The sequence below is a fragment of the Leucopleurus acutus genome, assembly GCF_964270905.1.
Source record: "Leucopleurus acutus genome assembly, chromosome: 17".
Taxonomy (NCBI): domain Eukaryota; kingdom Metazoa; phylum Chordata; class Mammalia; order Artiodactyla; family Delphinidae; genus Leucopleurus; species Leucopleurus acutus.
The window spans coordinates 36,678,518-36,697,556 of record NC_139159.1 but is presented as its reverse complement, the minus strand read 5'-3'; the positions used below and the strand labels follow the sequence as shown (position 1 = coordinate 36,697,556).

The 19,039-nt window shown below is 35.9% G+C and overlaps 1 pseudogene across 1 annotated transcript; it reads left to right on the top strand.

Moving 5' to 3' along the window:
* The first annotated feature begins 211 nt into the window (after nt 1-211).
* Nucleotides 212-18,598, top strand: LOC309974424 (receptor-interacting serine/threonine-protein kinase 2-like; annotated as a pseudogene). The gene is made up of 9 exons: nt 212-384; nt 5,132-5,179; nt 5,395-5,500; nt 8,142-8,297; nt 8,411-8,468; nt 8,666-8,695; nt 16,123-16,280; nt 17,360-17,409; nt 18,250-18,598. The product of its transcript is annotated as a receptor-interacting serine/threonine-protein kinase 2-like (transcript).
* Nucleotides 18,599-19,039: the final 441 nt, after the last annotated feature.

Sequence of the window (19,039 nt, the reverse complement as noted above, 5' to 3'; positions counted from 1 at the left end):
GCGCCCCGCCGCCGCAGAGTTGACCAGTCCGCTCCGGCTCCGGATAAGCAGCGGCTTGGCGTGGGCTGCGCGGAGAATGGACGACCTCGTGACCTCATGTCCGGCAGGCTGTAGGGCCTGCCGAGCCGGCTCGCGCAGGGGGTGGAGCCGCGGGAGCGGCGGGCACTTCCGGAATCGATCGGCTGCTTGAGTGCCCGCGCCACCCGCTACCATGAACGAGCAGGCCATCTGCAGCGCCCTGCCCACCATCCCGTACCACAAGCTCGGCGACTTGCGCTACCTGAGCCGCGGCGCGTCCGGCACCGTGTCTTCTGCCCGCCACGCAGACTGCCGCGTTCGGGTGGCCGTGAAACACCTGCACATTCACACCCCGCTGCTCGACAGGTAGGGCGCCCTGGCGGCTCCACCGCGGAGCCCCGAAATCTGCGTTCCCCACCCCACTGGCTCTAACCCCCGGCAAGCGGGCTCTGAAGCCCAAGCGACGGTGACCACTTGGGATCGGCCGCACACCTCGTCACCTCTAGGCAGCCGTTCAACGCTTGGGCTAACATGGTGGGGAGAGCAGGCTTCTCTGGAGATGCAGCAATCACGCTTCTTTTCACTGCCCTCTCCTTTTTTTCTTACTCCTGGGCCTCCTTTCTCCAGACACCAAAAATCAGCAATCACAGCCCAACTCTAAACGTCCTCTTTATTGAAGTTGGGTTCTATTTGCTTTGTTTTTCCCTTTTTTTTTTTTTCTTTTTTGAAGTCGAATTCTAGGGCTGCACTGCCCAATAGGTAGCTCTTAGCCGTAGGTGGCTATTAACTTTTTTTTAAAGTGGCTCTTAGAAAATTTCAAATTGTATATGTGGTTCACATTATATTTTTATTGAACAGCACTGCTGTAGAGTCTGGGACGTTTTGGTTTGGGCTTTTTGTTGTTTTTGGTTTACACATGTAGGCATGAAAGTTTAGATATCAAACTCAATTTAGTTTCTCCTCTTACCGTCACAGGGAAGGAAGACTGTCTCTAGAGGAAACTTGTATTATTTTTGCTAACAATAAACTGAAATCAGAAAGCTGTTAAATGACCAAAACTTTTGAATGTCTCTCCCATCCTGGAACAAGTTTAGTGCAATGTCCAGATTTCAAGGGAAGGCTAGATTAGTTCCTGTTTCCAGAAAAACCTTTCAACCGTATATATTAATCAGTGAGTCTAGTCACTAGTCTTGTGTATTTTCCTTCCAATAGGAATTTAACTAGGCCCTGCATTCAATTCTTAGTGAGTTAACATCCATGACTGCAACATTCTCCTCTCCTCCCCCTATATCTAAAGTGAAAATACATCATGCTAGATGCCTGATTAGCTAGAGGCTGTCAGTATCCAACAGCAGATAAATTCCTCAGCTTCAGCCCTGCTAATGGTATTGACTTTCATCTGCCTGTGGCTTTTACTTGCTCTCTTGCTATCAGGCTTGGATGGGCTAGATCTCACAGTAAGTTTGAGACACCTCTAGAAATTGTTCCCGCTTCTTGTGTACCATAATCCTGATTTCGTGATATACAGGGTATATTTACCCTGGGTCTTGAATTCTGTGGAGCAATTACTGGGAAATTATGTGTATGTAGTCAACTTTGAAGGGTGGTGGTTGATTAGAGAGGGTAGATGTATTTTAGAATCAACTATTAAAATATGTGGAAATCTAGCACTGATGGACTCCTTAGGTATTTTAAAGGAGATTGATCCTCCCATTTTGGATGCTGCTTCTCAAGATTTTAATTTATCTAAGTTTTGTGCCATTTGGGGCCAAGAAATGAAGGGAGTTCCCTCTCGTGCTCATTAACAATTTCATCATCTAAAATTCTTCACTAAATCGGGTAGGAAATTAATTCTGCCGTCAAAGACGCCATAAGGACCAGTGCAACACTCTGGCATTACTGCATCACATTTTTTCTTCCACTTGTTTCCTAGAATGTTAACATTAGCTGTATTTATGTAGTCTGAGCATAGGACTGGGCTCTGCAGTTGACTCACAGGGTGTCTTATGTCCTCACTTATGAAGTGGGAATAACAGATATATGTACTTCTTGGGCTCTGGTGTGGCTAATGTTTGCATTGTTCTTTGAGATCACAAAAGAAAACTAAGTTTATGTGCTGTAACATGTTCTTATTTTAGTGATTGGTGAATTATTCTCTGTAACCTGACTTTTGCCCATGAGAGGACCTTCCCCAGCAATCTCCCAACGCCTTATGAATAGGTGAGTCTGATAGGTTGTTCAAATACCTTGTGTAAACAGTGTAACTGTTTTGTAACTGAAATTTGTTATGGGTAATTTTGGTAATATGTCTGTAAAAGCTGTTTTACATTTTTATTTTTTTAATATAAAAACCTAGTTTTAAACTGTGTTGGCTTTTTCTGTTTTCCCACTCATTCTTCCTGAAATCTGACTTCAAGAATTTTCCTTCTCTGATTAAGCAGTGAGTGGAAAAAACAAAGGCTTTAGCGTCCCACAATTGCAATTCAAATCTGACTCCAAATCTGCCACTTATTGTTGGCATGACCAATAGAAATTATTAATTTATGTGAGCCTTCGTGCTCTCATATATAAAGTAGGGATAATGAAACCAACTGTAGTAAAGTGGCCAACAAATAATAGGATCACAAGAGAAGGAAGAATGCATCATACTCTTCATGGGAGGGGGAATTAGTACATTAAGTATCAATAAGACATCCCCTAGCATGCCCTCTCTATAATTCTTTCTCAGAGTATCCAGGAACCTTCCCAGCAAAGGTGCTACTCAATAACTGTCTTGTTGACCTACATTTCATGAGGCAAATACAGACGTGTTTCAGCTTAGGAAATATAAATTTAATTAAAGCAGGTCTCACAAACTGGTAAAATGGGTTGCCTCACAGTTGGGATATTAAGTGGCTGAAGAGCAGGGAGAAGAAGAGAAACTCTTTTATGCATTCTTGTAATTCTTGAATTTTGAAACATGTAAGTATATTACCTCTTCAAAACATAGATGACTAAGATGTTTCTGCTTTATTTTGCTTATTGTTTGTTTTTAAAGGAGGCTTCATAGTCTGGTCTGGAATGTCTGTTGCTTTTCTTATTTCGGCAGCCATTCATCAAGAGCTTGGGTGGTTTAAGCACCAACTAATCATCATTGTTTACCTAGTAAGCTTCTCCTAGAGACAGTTCTCTTTCTATTACTGCTGCTACCAATACCAAACCATCCATGGAAAAAAATTGGTGACAAATGCAGTTCCCTTCATATATAGGTACACACACACATACGTACACACACACATACATACACACACATATACACATATATATATATGTATATACCTCCCTTAGTCAATCAGGTCAATCAGTCAGCCACCAGAGCCTGGGTATTCTATTCAGCTAGTGTTTTTCTTTCTATTTACACTGCAACCTTTATAGTTTCAGACTCTCATTGCTTCACATCTTAACTAGTATTATAATCTTCTAATACCTGGCTTTCAAACTCTACCTCCTTCTGCTGATCCTACACCTTGCTGCCAAGTTAATCCTCCTAAAAGTTTGTTCCACTCCTGTCACTCCTGTGCTCAATAACCTGTAGTCACAACTCAGTGACTACCAAATCAAGTGTAAATGCTCTCACCTGGCTTTAAGGCTCTGAGATGAGGCCCTACCCTACCCTATTCACCTCACTCCCTTTACACACGCTGTTACACATCCTGATTCATATTAAACAATTTGTCATTTTCCAGATATAGCCTGTACTTTAACTTTCTTGAGTTCATTTGATACACATCTATTAGACAAATTCTGTGTGCCAGGTACTGTTCCAGATCCTGGGGAGACACAGATGAAAAAGAAAGGCAAAATCTCTCCCATCTTGGAGAGGGACCACATATCTTGGATGCCCTTTTTCCAGTGGTTGAAATTCTATCCATCCTTAAGGTACTGTTGACATCTCTCTCTAAAGGCTGTAGCAACTCCCTTAGCCCAGATTTACTAGTTCTCTGAGCTCCCTATATTTATTTATTTATTTGCTTGCTTATTTACTTGTTTTTGATGGCGCTTATCATATTCTGCCTTATATTTTAAGTATTTGGTTTTCTTTTTTTGCTTTTCTTATTTTTTAACTTTATTGAGGAATAATTGACAAATATAATCGTATATATTTAAAGTGCAAAACATGATTATTTGCTATACATATACATCATCATGTAATAATTACCAATATCAATATAATTAACACATCCAAAGACATACAAGTGACCAATAGGTATATGAAAAGGTGCTCAACATCACTAATCATTGGAGAAGTGTAAATCAAGACCACAGTGAGTACTTATTTTTCTTAAAAAGATTTCTTAAAAAGATTTCTTATTTTCTTAAAAAAGATTTCTTAAAAAGATTTCTGGACAGTTTGAGGTCATAGACTATGTGTTTTGTTTTTTGGTTTTTTTAAACTTACTAGTCTCCATAATGCTGAGCACAGTTCTTTATTCATAATAAATGTTCAATATTTATTTGTTTTATGAATGAAAAATCAAATGAACCTGGGATCCAGAGTTAGCCCAGGGATCCATTCTAAGCATTTACCTGTTCTCAGTGTCCTTTTCCTGTGTTCCAGTATATAATTTCTAAGCATTATTGACCCTTATGCAACTATTATCATCTAGTCATTAAAATCTACAACATTTAAGTGTTTTAATATTCAGGATATTTAGAAAATTTTTACATGGTATGCAGCCATAAAATTTAATATAATAGTCTAATCAAATTTGATCATTTTAATACAACATAAACTTAACGTAATTAGTTCAAGCACCTATCATTCTAATATAGACTTTATAAACTTAAACATGGTATTCTTTCCCTTTCCTGAGAAGAGTACAATAATCATCTGTATGTAGCACTTTTTTCTGTCAGTGGCTTATACAGGTATTTTGGTCTCTAAACAGACCTATGGAATATATAGGGTAGATATTATCCCAACTTTAAACACGAAGAAACTAAGAGAAGCTGCATAATTTACATGAGGTCAAAAGCTAATGAATGAAAAAATCCAGGATTAATTAATATTTATGGGCTTGATAATTATGTATTTTTCCTTACTTTGAAATAATTATACATTTTCTTTCTTTAGTGAAAGAAATGATGTCTTAAGAGAAGCTGAAATTTTACACAAAGCTAGATTTAGGGGCTTCCCTGGTGGCGCAGTGGTTGAGAGTCCGCCTGCCGATGCGGGGGACGCGGGTTCGTGCCCCGGTCCGGGAGGATCCCGCATGCCGCGGAGCGGCTGGGCCCGTGAGCCATGGCCGCTGAGCCTGCGCGTCCGGAGCCTGTGCTCCGCAACGGGAGAGGCCACAGCAGTGAGAGGCCCGCGTACTGCAAAAAAAAAAAAGCTAGATTTAGTTACAGTCTTCCAATTTTGGGAGTTTGCAATGAGCCTGAATTTTGGGGAATAGTTACTGAATACATGCCAAATGGGTCATTAAATGAACTCCTACATAGGGTAAGTATTATACATTTTCAGTCGTTATAATTCTGTTATTCAACCTATATAGTACTTTCGTTTTACAAATGATCAGATTATTTAGGGATATATAGATGAATCAAAATAAGAATAATGAAAAACTTCACCATTTATGGCTTCTTTTGTGTTGTTAAAAATACTGTGGGGCTTCCCTGGTGGCACAGTGGTTGAGAGTCCGCCTGCGGATGCAGGGGACATGGGTTCGTGCCCCGGTCCGGGAGGATCCCACATGCCGCGGAGCGGCTGGGCCCGTGAGCCATGGCCGCTGAGCCTGCGCGTCTGGAGCCTGTGCTCCGCAACGGGAGAGGCCGCAACGGTGAAAGGCCCGGGTACCGCAAAAAAAAAAAAAAAAAAAAAAAAAAAAAAATACTGTGGAGTCAGAGCCTGCATTCTAAGTGACCTAGATTATTTTGCTTAGGTTACTGTTCCTGAGGTTTACATTGAATTCGAATATCCACATGTATATATATGTAAGAGAGGAACAGGAGAGAGAAAAGATAAACTCGGCACACCATACAATTTATTGTTAGTTTAAGCCAGATTTCATTTTATGTTAAAGACAATGTAGGGTTCAAATTAAATGTTAATAATACCAGTTCATAAAGTTCTGAATTAATAGACCAAATAAATCTGAGTATCAAATACATGAGCTTTTCCAATAATAGACAATGGCATGAGCCATGTACCTTTTTCCCAAGGTATCAGTTATCTGGCTTTAATTGTGAATCCCATCAGTAAACAAATATGGCCCGGTTGTGGGGGGTGTCCTCATTCTCAAAATATGTGTATCCATCTATCGTTGTTTGCTTGCTCTCATATTACTAAGATTATCTCTAGCCTGCAGTTTCTGTCAAGAAATATTTTTAAAGAACTCGGTCTCTTTTGTGAGGGGTGCTTTAGTTAAAACTGAGTAGTAACATAATCTGTAAAATCTAGTCACTGAACACTCCTAAATTCTGATACATCATAGTGATCTATAAGCAAACAAGAGAGAATGGGTGCCACTGTCACCACTCATGGAGTGACTTCTTCTTTATTTCGGGATACAACACATTCTGTTTGTGACAGGACCATCTGAAACAAGGGCAGAGTAAAGTAACTAGTGTCAGTGTATAAGATTTGTGTAACCAACACAGCAAGTAAGATACAAATACTAATTAAACACAGTTTCCTTTTGTTAAATGAGTATAAGCATAAATTCTAATGTTGTCTTCCCATACCCCAGCACCACAGTAGATGCTCTGGTACCCAAATTTGGAGCCCATTAGAAATTCTAGAGCCTCCTACAGGGGGATTGCTGACTCCTGGAAGGAATCATAAAATACATAGTGAGCACTCATCTACCTTCCTCTCCATGATCAAAAGCTTCCATATAGCACTATACTGCAGAGAGGCCTTGTTACTTCTTTAAACTATATAATTTTCAGAAAAAGTTACCTTTTTAAAGATTAAAAGATTCAGTTACTCAAGGGGATGGGAATCTGTGTAAACAAGAGGAAGTAATGTTGAACATTTGTGTTTTGTGTTTCTTTTGGTGTCCTGTATTATTAGGTCAGGATTTATCTTGAAGCACGTTCCCCCAACCTCACAAAAGATTGATGAAAAAAATCAAAATACTATGTAAAGACAAGTATTTTGAGCCACTCCCCTGCCAAGTTAGTTAATCAATGAACTATAAGCTGACCCATCTGCAGAAAAAAAATTCTTAAGAACAGTTTTGAGCTCAGTGGAAGCATACTTTTTCATATTATTTAGTAAAATGTACCCAGTGGCATGGTCCCTGATGATTCATGGTTGGATATTCCCAAATTATCTAATTTTTCTGAGTATGTTCATTCTCCTGGGAAGCTGTATTAACTTTTATGTTCAGAAAACATTTAAGAAAGTTCAGATGACTGTCACTTGTAAGTACCAGGAAATAGAAAACATTACATTTTTAATGTTTCTATGTTATATATACTTAGAAATGAAGATGATTTTTGTCTCCTTCACAAAAGCAAAACTCCCAAATGCTAATTTTTCAAGCTGAAATGCAAGTAAATATATGATTTAAAAATATGAAGTATTAATGCTTAGTAAGTAAATATATTATGGTCATAATTTTAATTGATGCAGTGGTTATCATCGTAATCAAGTATGGTTTTATATTAATAGGAGATTTAAAATATAAATTTTGAATAGAAACAAATTGTGTGTGTGTGTGTGTGTGTGTGTGTGTGTGTACATTCATGGGCACAAGTTATTTGATAAGAAGCCATAGAATGGGAAGATGGGTATGAGTATAAATATATGTCTGGGTATTATACAGATAAAAAAATAATTTAAAACTGTCTCAACTGAAGAAAGACCCCATACCATGTAGTTGCATTACCAGTATAAACTAAAAGGAAATATCAGTACTGTAAAGTCATTATTTTCTCTAATAATTGAGGAAAGTAAGATACAAGGATGTTAAATAATGTCAAATTGATAATATAACAAAATGAGTATTTTTTGCCCTGAATTTAGTTATACCAGATATTTAGTTTAATACTATATTTCCTCATGGAATATTTCATTTTCTAAGTGGAAATAAATTTGGCCACTAATTTTAGTTTTGTTTCTTTCCACATATATGAAGAAAAATGAATATCCTGATGTTCCTTGGCCATTAAGATTTCGTATTCTGCATGAAATTGCACTAGGTGTAAATTACCTGCACAATATGAATCCTCCTCTACTTCATCATGACCTGAAGACTCAGAATATCTTATTGGATAATGAATTTCACGTTAAGGTAGTTACTTTTTTTTAAAAAAAGCTTATCTGCATTCTTGTGTTTAATAGTTTTAAAGACTTTTTAGTTATTTCTTCTATCTTACCAATTTAATATCTCTGCCTTTTCCATAGCCCCTAATTCAGTGCCACTTCTTCGTGCTGCAGTGAGTTAGTTATTCCTAGACTACAGACATTGGTAAAATTATGGTTCAAAATACAGTCATTCTGTTCTTAATTTAAATTGTCAATTATACCTTTGTTAACTTTTCATTTTGAAATTATTATAGATTCATAGATGGTTGCAAAGATAATACAAAGGAGTCCCATGTACCCTTCACCCAATTTCTGCCAGTGGTTACATCACATATAATTATAGTACTATTTCAGGACCAGGAATTTGGCATTGGTACAATGCATGTATATAGTTCTGTATCACTTTATCATGTGTAAATTTGTGTAACCACCACAGCAATCAAGATATAACACTACTCTGTCACAAGAAAGATATCACTTATGCTACCCCTTTATAGTCATACCTTCTCCCCTCCATCATACCTAACTACTGTCAACCACTAACCTGTCTTCCATCTCTGTAATTTTGTCATTTCGAGAATACTATATGAATGGAATCATACAGTGTGTGATATTGTGAGACTGCTTTGTTCACTTAGCATAATGCCTTTGAGATCCATTTAAGTTGTTGCTTGTGTCAACAGTTGGTTCCTTTTTCACTGGTGAATAGTATTCCATGGTATGGGTGTACAAAAGTTGTTTAACCATTCAGCTGTTGAGAGATATTTTGGTTATTTTTAGTCTTTGGCAATTACAATAAAGCTCCTATGAACAGTCCTGTGCAACTTTTTGAACAAATGTAAGTTTTCATTCCTCCTAGATGAATGCCCAAGAGTGTAACTGCTTGGTCATATGGTAAGCATATGTTTAGCTTTTTAAGAAACTACCTAGCTACTTGCCACAGTGGCTGTACCGTCGTATATTCCACCAGCAATGTATGAAAGACCCAGCTTTTCTGCACCCTCACCAGCATTTGGTATTATCATAGTTTTTTATTCTAGCATTCTAATAGATGTATAGTGATATAGCACCATGGTCTTAATTTTCATTTACCTATAATGTTGAATATTGTTATTTATTTATTTGCCATCTCTATATCCTTTTCAGTGAAACATCTCTTCATATCTTAAGACCATTTTCTACTTGGATTCTTTGCTTTTATACTATTGGGTTTTAAGAGTTCTGTATATTTTTTAGATATAAGTCCTTAATCAGATATGTAGTTTGCAAAAATTTTCTGCCAATCCAAAGTTTGTTCTTTTCCTCCTTTTAACAGGGTCTTTCACCGAGCAAAAGTTGTAATCTATTTCTTTTATGATCATGCTTTTGCTGTCATGTCTAAGCACTCTTCACGAAGCCACAGGTATTGCAGATTTACTTCTATGTTATCTTCTAAAAGTTCCATAGATTTATGTTTTACATTTAAATCTGTGATCTGTTTTGAATGAATTTTTTGCATAAAGCATAAGATTTAGATACCTAAAGGCACCAGAGCAGTAGTGATTTCAGTTACCCTATATGTAACTGATGACAGCAAATAAAAAGTAGTTGCTGAGAAATTAATACTAAATGTAACTCACTTTATTTTTACATAGTATTTTGCTGCACTTCAAATAATATACATAATTGAAGATTATTATAAGTATCCAAAAATGTTCAAATAAGTAATAAGGAAGTTGGAACAATAGAAAAATAAATATAAAAAGTGTGAGAAAAGTTAAGTGAAAAAATAAACCTTTATTGAAGGCACTCCCTCTGCCTAGAATAAAATGGAAGGAAAAGGAAGAGAGAAGCAAGCTGCTGCCTCAATACTACTTAAAAAAAAGAGACAAATCTATTCCATCAGTTATAGAACCATACAGGTAGAAGTGACCTATTCTAGTCCCCTAATCAGCTAGTCCTCTGAATCCTCACTACAACAATCCCTCATCTCCCAAGGCAGTTACCCTGTGACAAGAGAGTGTTTAAGCTCCGTAACTGAATGACTGTGACTTTTTTTTATACGATCAGTCAAAACTCCTTCTCTGTTGCTTCCACTCATCGGTCCTAGTGATAAAGTGAGTTCAAAGTCCAATTTTATTTCCACCTGACAGTGCTTCTGAGATTTGAAGTTAGCTATAATCCCCTTACTTCTCACATACACTTTTCCCTTATACACATCTTTAGTTTCTTCAGCCAATTTCCTTATTACATAGGTTTTAATCCCGGGTGCTATCTAGATGCATCTGTGTTTAAATCTCTCTTAAATTTTGATCCTCAAAACTAATCCAAATACCCATATATACCTAACACAAGTTTGTGTGGCCAACACATTAGTGAGGTCAAACAAACCAAAATGTCAGAGTTTGGAGCAGAGAAAGGTTTATTGCAGGGCCAAGCAAGGAGAAGAGGTAGCTCATGCTGAAAAAACCCTAACTACCCAAAGGGTTTCAGCAAAGCATTTTTAAAGGCAAGGTGAGGAAGGGACACACCTTGGGTATGTGGTCAGCTCTTGCACAAATTCTCTGATTGGTTGATGGTGGTCATTCCTTAGGTGCTAGAAGGTCTGGGGATTACATGCCCATGATCATCAAGTAGTTAATTTCTTCCATTTGTTGGTGGTTTTAGCATCTGAAAAACTCAGGAAATAGGCATCAGATACTATTATCTAGGTACTTTAGAGAGGAGCTAAAGCAGTAGATATGTGGGGGGAGGTCTGTCCCAGGAAGGCCTCATAGGGTCCTGGTCAGTTACACCCTTGATGTGGTGTGATAAATGTAGAATCGTCCTTAAATACTTTACTTCGTATTCATAGTTCCTCACTAATTCGTCTTTTGGGGGGCAGTCCTATAACAACATTCAAGTTGGGCTCAGTGTCAACAAAAAACACTGAGAGGTTTTCTTTCTTTCTTTTTTTTTAATGTATTGTTACTTAAGTCATGTCTCCTTGTCATGTACTTCACAGGATATTTTCTGGACATCATCAAAGTTTATCTTGTTAGATTTGGGTGATAACTTCAGCTCTTAAGACCTTTTTGAATGTTTTTTCTGTAGTCCAAGGATTTTTAACTTTGTCCTCCAGCTTTGTGTCATCTTCAAATTTAATTAGCTGCTTTTTTGTATCTTCAAGTCATGATTAACTATTAAGCAGTACAGAGCTCAAATCAGAGCTACACAACATGGTCTGAAAACCTCCTTTCAGGTCAATATCAATCCTTCTATTAATTAGGGCTTTTGGAGAATAAGCATTCATTTTGTTTGGAATACTCCTAAAAGAGCTGTTATACAGCCCATATTTCTCCATTTTTTTCCATTAGAATATTACAAAAGTCCTTGCTTGACTGCTTTCCGAGGTGTCCTTGTTACCAAGTCCAAGTTCATACTGCTCACTGCAGGACAGGGCCAGTAAATCAACAGACGAGGTGTTGGGGCAAGGAATAGCAACTTTATTCAGAAAGCCGGTAGACCAAGAAGATGGTGGACTAGTGTCCCAAAGAACCACCTTACCCCAGCTAGAATTCAGACTAAAAGGGGAGAGGGTGTGGTTGGTTGTTGCAAATTTCTTGGACTCCTTTGTTCTTGCAGCAGTTCATGTAGGTCAGATCTTGATGTTCCTGTAAACGTCCAACAAGACAAATGTAATTGTCTGTTCTGTAACTTTTTATCTCTGTATGAATAGAAAAGTGTTATACCCTTAAAGGTCAGAGCCTTGAGAATGGGCTGTCTTGTATATTTCAGGCTATAGGCAACATTCTTAACTTGTAGCAAAAGCAATAGAATACGAAGGTTAAAGTAAAAGAAACAGATCCAATATGGAGTCAGATTTATTCTTCCTTGTTACATACTCATGACTTACTCCCTTTCCTTTTCTTCCTCATTATCAGAGTGGCTTTCCCTGACAACCCGCCTAGTTCCTCTGTATCCTCATACCTTGATTAATGCTTCTCCATAGTATTTTTCACCATCTTACAAAACATTTTTTATTAATATGTTTATTGACCGTCTTCCCCAGTTATAATATAATAAGCTTCACAAAGACTAAAATGTAGTCTGTTTTATTCACTGCCACCTGCTTAGCATATGCCATATAGAAGCATTCAATAAGTAGTTGTTGAATGAACAAATGAATGAATTCCAGATCCTCTATATATACCCGATAGGTCTGATAATTTAATAGTCAAGGATATTATTAAAGTACCTCAGAATGTTTTATAATATACAAACTGTTTTAACGTTTACTCTTTGACAGTAGTCCTACTGACAAAAAAGGAAATGAAGTCTGTCATTCCTTTATTAAGTATTTGTGGAGCAACAGTGTTGTGCTAGACATCCCAAGTACTTGGGATATGTCGCATGAGGTCTGAAATTGATCACTGGGCTAATATAATTTTTCATTAGTTCTTTCTGGCTCTTTTATCAATTACTCATAAAGTAACCCTTTCATTACATTTTTAAACCTGGGATTAAGGGTAGTCTCTGCCAATATATAGATTTGCAAAATCAATATTATTTTCCCTTTTTAAAAATCAGAATGACATCTGCTTTTCTCGTATCCTGTAATACCTCTCCATCACCATGGAGGTATTTGCAAGTATTCTAACTAAACCTGAAATATATGTAAAATGACCTGAGATTTGTCCTTTATAAACTTTTCAACCTCCTTGGACTTTATTTTCTTCATCTCAGTCCAGAAACTATTCTTGATACAGGAAACAGAAGCAAAGTAATAGGTGATGATGATCCCTACTTTCTCTTTTTCATTGATCAGTAGGGTAGCCATGGTCTTTCTTTGAAATAAATAGAATTTAAAATAGTTTGGCTTTGTGTGTTTTTTTAACTTTTATTAGCTTTAACACATATAAAACTGTGACCTAATACTATTCTTATAAATTATGATACTCTTTTATATGCATCCTGTGTGTCTCTACTTTTTATTTTATAAATGTCCCTTAAAAGTCAAAGTTTATCAGTGACTCATGAAAAAGTAACAGTTACCTGATCTACCTATCTTCTTGGAAGGGCCTTTAAATGAAGTGCAAAAAATCTTTTAAAATACTTAATGAAATTAAATGGAAACACACCTTGCTACAGTTTTTTGAAGTAAATTTTTATACTGGAATGCTAACCAGAAGCATAGTATCTAAAAGAAAAATATACTACCAATTAAGATCAACCAGGACTTTTCTACTTTAAAAAGAATACATTCAATTTGTTTATCTGCTGGTCAGTATCAATTAGTGCACCTTAAATACAAATGAACCTGTGGTAGGCTTATTTGAAATAAATGTTTATATGTACCATGTTTGATTTCTCAGCTATTCTGTCCATCATGTGTGGAACTTCTAAGAATACTTAAAGTTATTCCTCATAGCTTCTTACTGATAACTTTATAAATTTACAGACATGGATAGTATTATATAAATGAAAATAGCTATTCTGGTAGGGTAATAAGATTATGGATGATTTTTATGAATAGTGTGTTTTAATTTCCTCTAGTTTTTTAATCTTTTTTTAAATTGAAGTATAGTTGATTTACAATATTATGTTAGTTTCAGGTGTACAGCAAAGTGATTCAGTTTTATATATTTTTCAGATTATTTTCCTTTATAGGTTATTTTGAGATACTAAATATAGTTTCCTGTGCTAATACAGTAAATTCTTGTTGCTTTTATCATCTTTTTTAGCTAAAAAGAACCTTTACCTTTGAAATGCATGTTAAGATCTTGTATAGAATAGAAAAGTTCCTATCCTCTGTCTTCATTGCTGAATGATACCAGGACCCTCAAGAAATCATGGAACTTGTATTCCTCTCATCATATTCTTCACTTTTTTTGCTTCTCTGGAAGATCCTGGTGTTTGTAATAGAGAAGGGGGACAAATATGGTTCCATGTGAAAGCCAAACTAAATTAGCTGATAAAGGGAATTCTGATTAAGTTTTCTAGGTGAGATTTAAGAACATAGATGACCTTAGGTGAAGTGAAAGGAGCACATAAGGAAGCAAGCTCAGAATACATTTTCTCCAGCACTGTATTCAAACCAGTATTTAGCCCAGTAGTTTGCAATTTGTGGGTCAGGTATAAGATGGACCACATCCCAGTTTTTGTGTTTTTTTTTTTTAACATTTCTCACTGTGGCACAGAAATAAACTTTGCTTCTCATAGTGATGCTTATTATCCTAGCAGATGTGCAGCTGGAGTACTGTTTTTGCTTTTAGAGAATGAGTGGGAGGAATAAGAGTTTGTAGTGGCAAGTAGAAGTAAGTAGGATATACGGTGCCCCAGAGTCTTAATACCACCTCAAAGTGTATTAAAGGCCCAGAAACTATGTACTGTGCTTATTAGTATTGTATGAATAAGAGCAATCTTTAGAGGCTTATTCCCATGTACAAAACATTAATAATACTAATACACAGGGGTCATTTACTACGTGTCAGATACTGTTCTGAGTCCTTCACTTAGAATAACTAGTTTAATATCCTCAGTACAACCCTGTGTTATGTTATTATCCCCAGTTTAAAGATGGGTAATCTGAGGCACAGAGAAATTAGAAAACTTGTCCAAGGTTGCACAGCTAATTAAGGGGTAGAAGTGGAATGTAAATCTAAGTAATCAAGGCTCTAGAACCCATGTTCCAGAACACATATTATATTGCCTTTAGAAATCAATCCAGCTTATCTTCATGTAGTGGCACCATGTTTCCTCTTGGTCTTTTCTAATTATTTTTCTTAGACTTACCCTTTTATTATGATACTGTATGAAAGATTCATATAGGCTACCCCCTCCCTTTTTGGAGTGGGGCCATAATTTTTTTAATCTCAAATTCATCTAAACACTAAATAACTTATTTCTTCTCTTAAAGCTAGTGAACATTTTAAGAGTTAAATGATTGAACCACAAATGGTGTGCTGGATAGAGCTCATTCCACTCTGTTGACTCCTAAATTGTGCCTTGTGAAGATCTAAGTGATTTAAATTAAATGTCTTCAGAGTTTTCCTATACTCTTTTGTTCACTAAATATTGTTTCTGTTCTTACATTTTTGTCTCCCTTTAAAAAAAAAACATTGGAACGTTTTAGATACTTAGTTATAAGATATTGTGTATTGATAGTATCTGCACAAAATTTACAAGTGAAGTAAAACTGTAAAGGACATATCAAAAGTACAGAATGTTTGTCACTGATAATGCTTTAGGCACTCCTTGTCATGGACATAAATATGTTTTATATGCTAACTATACTATTGTTAACAGATATTCTTTTAGTGGTAGGCATAAATCATATAATAATGAGTTATACTATATTGGAATTTTACTTATTTCCAACTTTAAGGATACTATTTTTAGCACATTATAAATAAGAACATATAAACCTGAGTTGTAAACAATACCCAGTGACAATCGTATTAGATATGACTAGTTTAGCAGTTTTGTGAGGTATAGGTAAATTTTGAAAGCACATGATATAAAGCTACTTGTCACAAAAAGTGAAGTGTATATACTCATTCAGAATAAAAGGCAAAAATACTCCTGTTTAAGTTTTCAAAACTTAGTCTCTTTTAAAATTTGTAATATTATGCTGAACTTCAAGTCAGTTTATATTGCTTTTAGAGTTGTTGGGTTCAGCACTATGGAATCCAATTTGTTAAGAAACTAATAGACTATTATAGAAATACAATATTAATATATATAGCATTTACTCTGGTCTCATGTCTAAATATAATAAATATAAACAAAAACAATTCTTGAACTTTTTTAAAGAGAAAATTTAAAAATTCAATTACTCTTTTCCCTTCCAGATTGCAGATCTTGGCTTATCAAAATGGCGCATGATGTCCCTCTCACAATCACAAAGTAGTAAATCTGCACCAGAAGGAGGGACAATTATCTATATGCCACCTGAAAACTATGAACCTGGACAAAAATCAAGGGCTACTATCAAGCATGATATATACAGGTACAGCATGTTACTTTTGCTCAGAGTTAACCTTGTCTAAAAAACAAGATTAATCAATCCGAATTTTGAAGCTACATTTTAAAAGTATGATTTTTATGCTTCTCTCATAAGTGTGGTGAAAATAAATTAGAGACAGTGGTTAATGTTTTTCATATTAAAGATGCCTTGCTTTGGGAGTTCCCTGGTGGCCTAGTGGTTAGGATCCTGGTTTTCACTGCCGTGGCCCAGATTCAGTCCCTGGTCAGGGAACTGAGATCCCACAAGCTGTGTGGTGCAGCCAAAAAAAAAAAATTAAAAATTAAAAACGTGAAAATAAAGATGCCTTACTTTTTTTTTTTAATATTTATTTACTTATTTATTTGGTTGCAGCGGTGGGCTCCTTAGTTGCGGCACATGGGCTCCTGGGTTGCAGCATGCAGGCTCCTTAGTTGCAGAATGTATGTGGGATCTGGTTCTCTGACCAGGGATCAAACTCGGACCCCCTGCATTGGGAGCATGGAGTCTTAACCACTGCGCCACCAGGGAAGTCCTGATGCCTCGCCTTAAGCTACTTTTACATCCTTAAAAATTATTAAAGCATATCTTGTTGTCCTATCAATTTATAATATTCAAGGGTTTTTATCATATGTGACCTTGATAGGGGGAGGGAAACAGTGCAATTAACATTTAACACTACCAAAAGAGACAGTACTTACACCAGAAAAAGAGTCAATAGAATAGGGCTACATGAGACAGCCTTTTTTATTGCTCTTTATTTTGTGTGAATAATAGAATCATGTAATTAAAGGGCATAGCTTATCTAGGTGTTAAAGAATCATCCACAAGTTATCCTTGCCTATAACTTCAAGTTCTTATGACAGTAATTTCCTAATTTTTCAAATTGAATTAATTCCCTTTCAAAACAAAACTGTATATGAATATTCATCATCTTGGTTCTATATAGTGATTCTTTAAGCAGCATTTCACTACATTATTACTTTAAAAAATGGTATCTCACAGTCAGCTTTTAAAATCAGTACCATTTTAGTTTATTATGAATAGTTTATAAAGTACTATATGTATATTTTTATCTTAAACAGCTATGCAGTTATCACATGGGAAGTCTTATCTAGAAAACAGCCTTTTGAAGGTAAGTGTACTTTGACTTCCTTATTCTAGGTGACATCATATTGGTAAGTCATACTCAGAACTATCTGAATAAAGATCACTTATTTTAAAGCTGCCTAACAGTCATTTTGTGGAAAACACACTAGAAAAACAACAATTTGTCATTGTGAAGCCACTGTATGATGGAAAATACTGGATTAAGGATCAGAAAAATGTGTAGATTCTTCTTGTTCTGATAGTAATTAACTCTATTATAAGCCACTAAATCTCTTAAGTCCTCATTTTTTTTATCTGCAAACTAAGAATTTTGAATTCTTATTTCTAAGATTCATTCCAGCTATAAAATCGTTTGTATGAAAATTTAACTAGTGCTTCTTCTAAAGACCAGCAAATACTGAAGAATACTTTTAAAATTTTCTGATAATATTGTCTCTTTCTTTATTTTGAGGTTCATTTAGGTCAGTTTGCTGTGTAACAACCTCAGAATCTCAGTAGTTTACAAACTAAACATTTATTTTTCATTCACATTGGGTTATTAGTTGCTGTGGCCCTTCTTGGCTCTGCTAGGTTCTGCTCAGCTCTGCTGAGCTCTGTTTTACTCTGCTCTCTTCATACTCCATTGGCCAAATCAAATCACATGGCCAAGCCCAGAATTAAAGAGGTGAAGATATAAACTCCTCCCACGAGAGGCAGCAAGTCTGGCAATAGCTGGGATCTAAATATTCCTTTGACAGAAAGGGAAGTAATGAATTATTCCTAAGATTTTAAGATTCCCTCATGTTCATTTGGTTGGCTTTAGAATGTATTTAATATATTAAATCATAATATATTTCTAATGAATGAAATATATTTGTTTTGACAGAAGTCACCAATCCTTTGCAGATTATGTATAGTGTGTCACAAGGACATCGACCTGACACTAATGAAGAAAGTTTGCCATTTGATATACCTCATCGAGCACTTATGATCTCTCTAATAGAAAGTGGATGGGCACAAAATCCAGATAAAAGACCGTCTTTCTTAAGTTAGTGTACAGTTTTAATCTGGGCCTTTTGAATTACAAAAATAACAAATACGCTGTAAATAAAATATTCCTTGAACAACTACGAAAGTTAGCTGACAAGCTCAAAGTTTTTTTTTTCTAATTCAAAGTTGTTTTTATTTTATGAGATGAGATTGAAGTGGTAAGGAGAGGCTGTTGACTATCATCATAAAAAGGTTAGAAATTTATTCCAAGTACAATGGAAAGCCATTAAAGTGAGTTTTTCAGGGAAATAACATGATTAAATTTAAGTTTAGGAGCTATCACTCACTGCTATGTATAAAATTGATTGGAGGAGGGCCAGAGTAGAATTTCCAGACCAATCCTGGAGATCAAAAAATCAGATAGAATTAAGATTTATTTCAGAAGTAGAATGAATCATCACCTAAATGTAAACATAGAAGAAAATCTTCATGATCTTGGGTTAAGCAAAGAGCTCTTATATATGACATCAGAAACAAGACCTATTAAAAAAATTCTTTGATAATTAAACTTCAAAAAAATTGAAAAATTTTACACTTCAGAAGATGCTATAGAAAATGAAAAGACAAGCTGTAGACTGGGAATCTTCTTTCCAACTAAAAAAAGAAAACCAAATATATTTTCCATT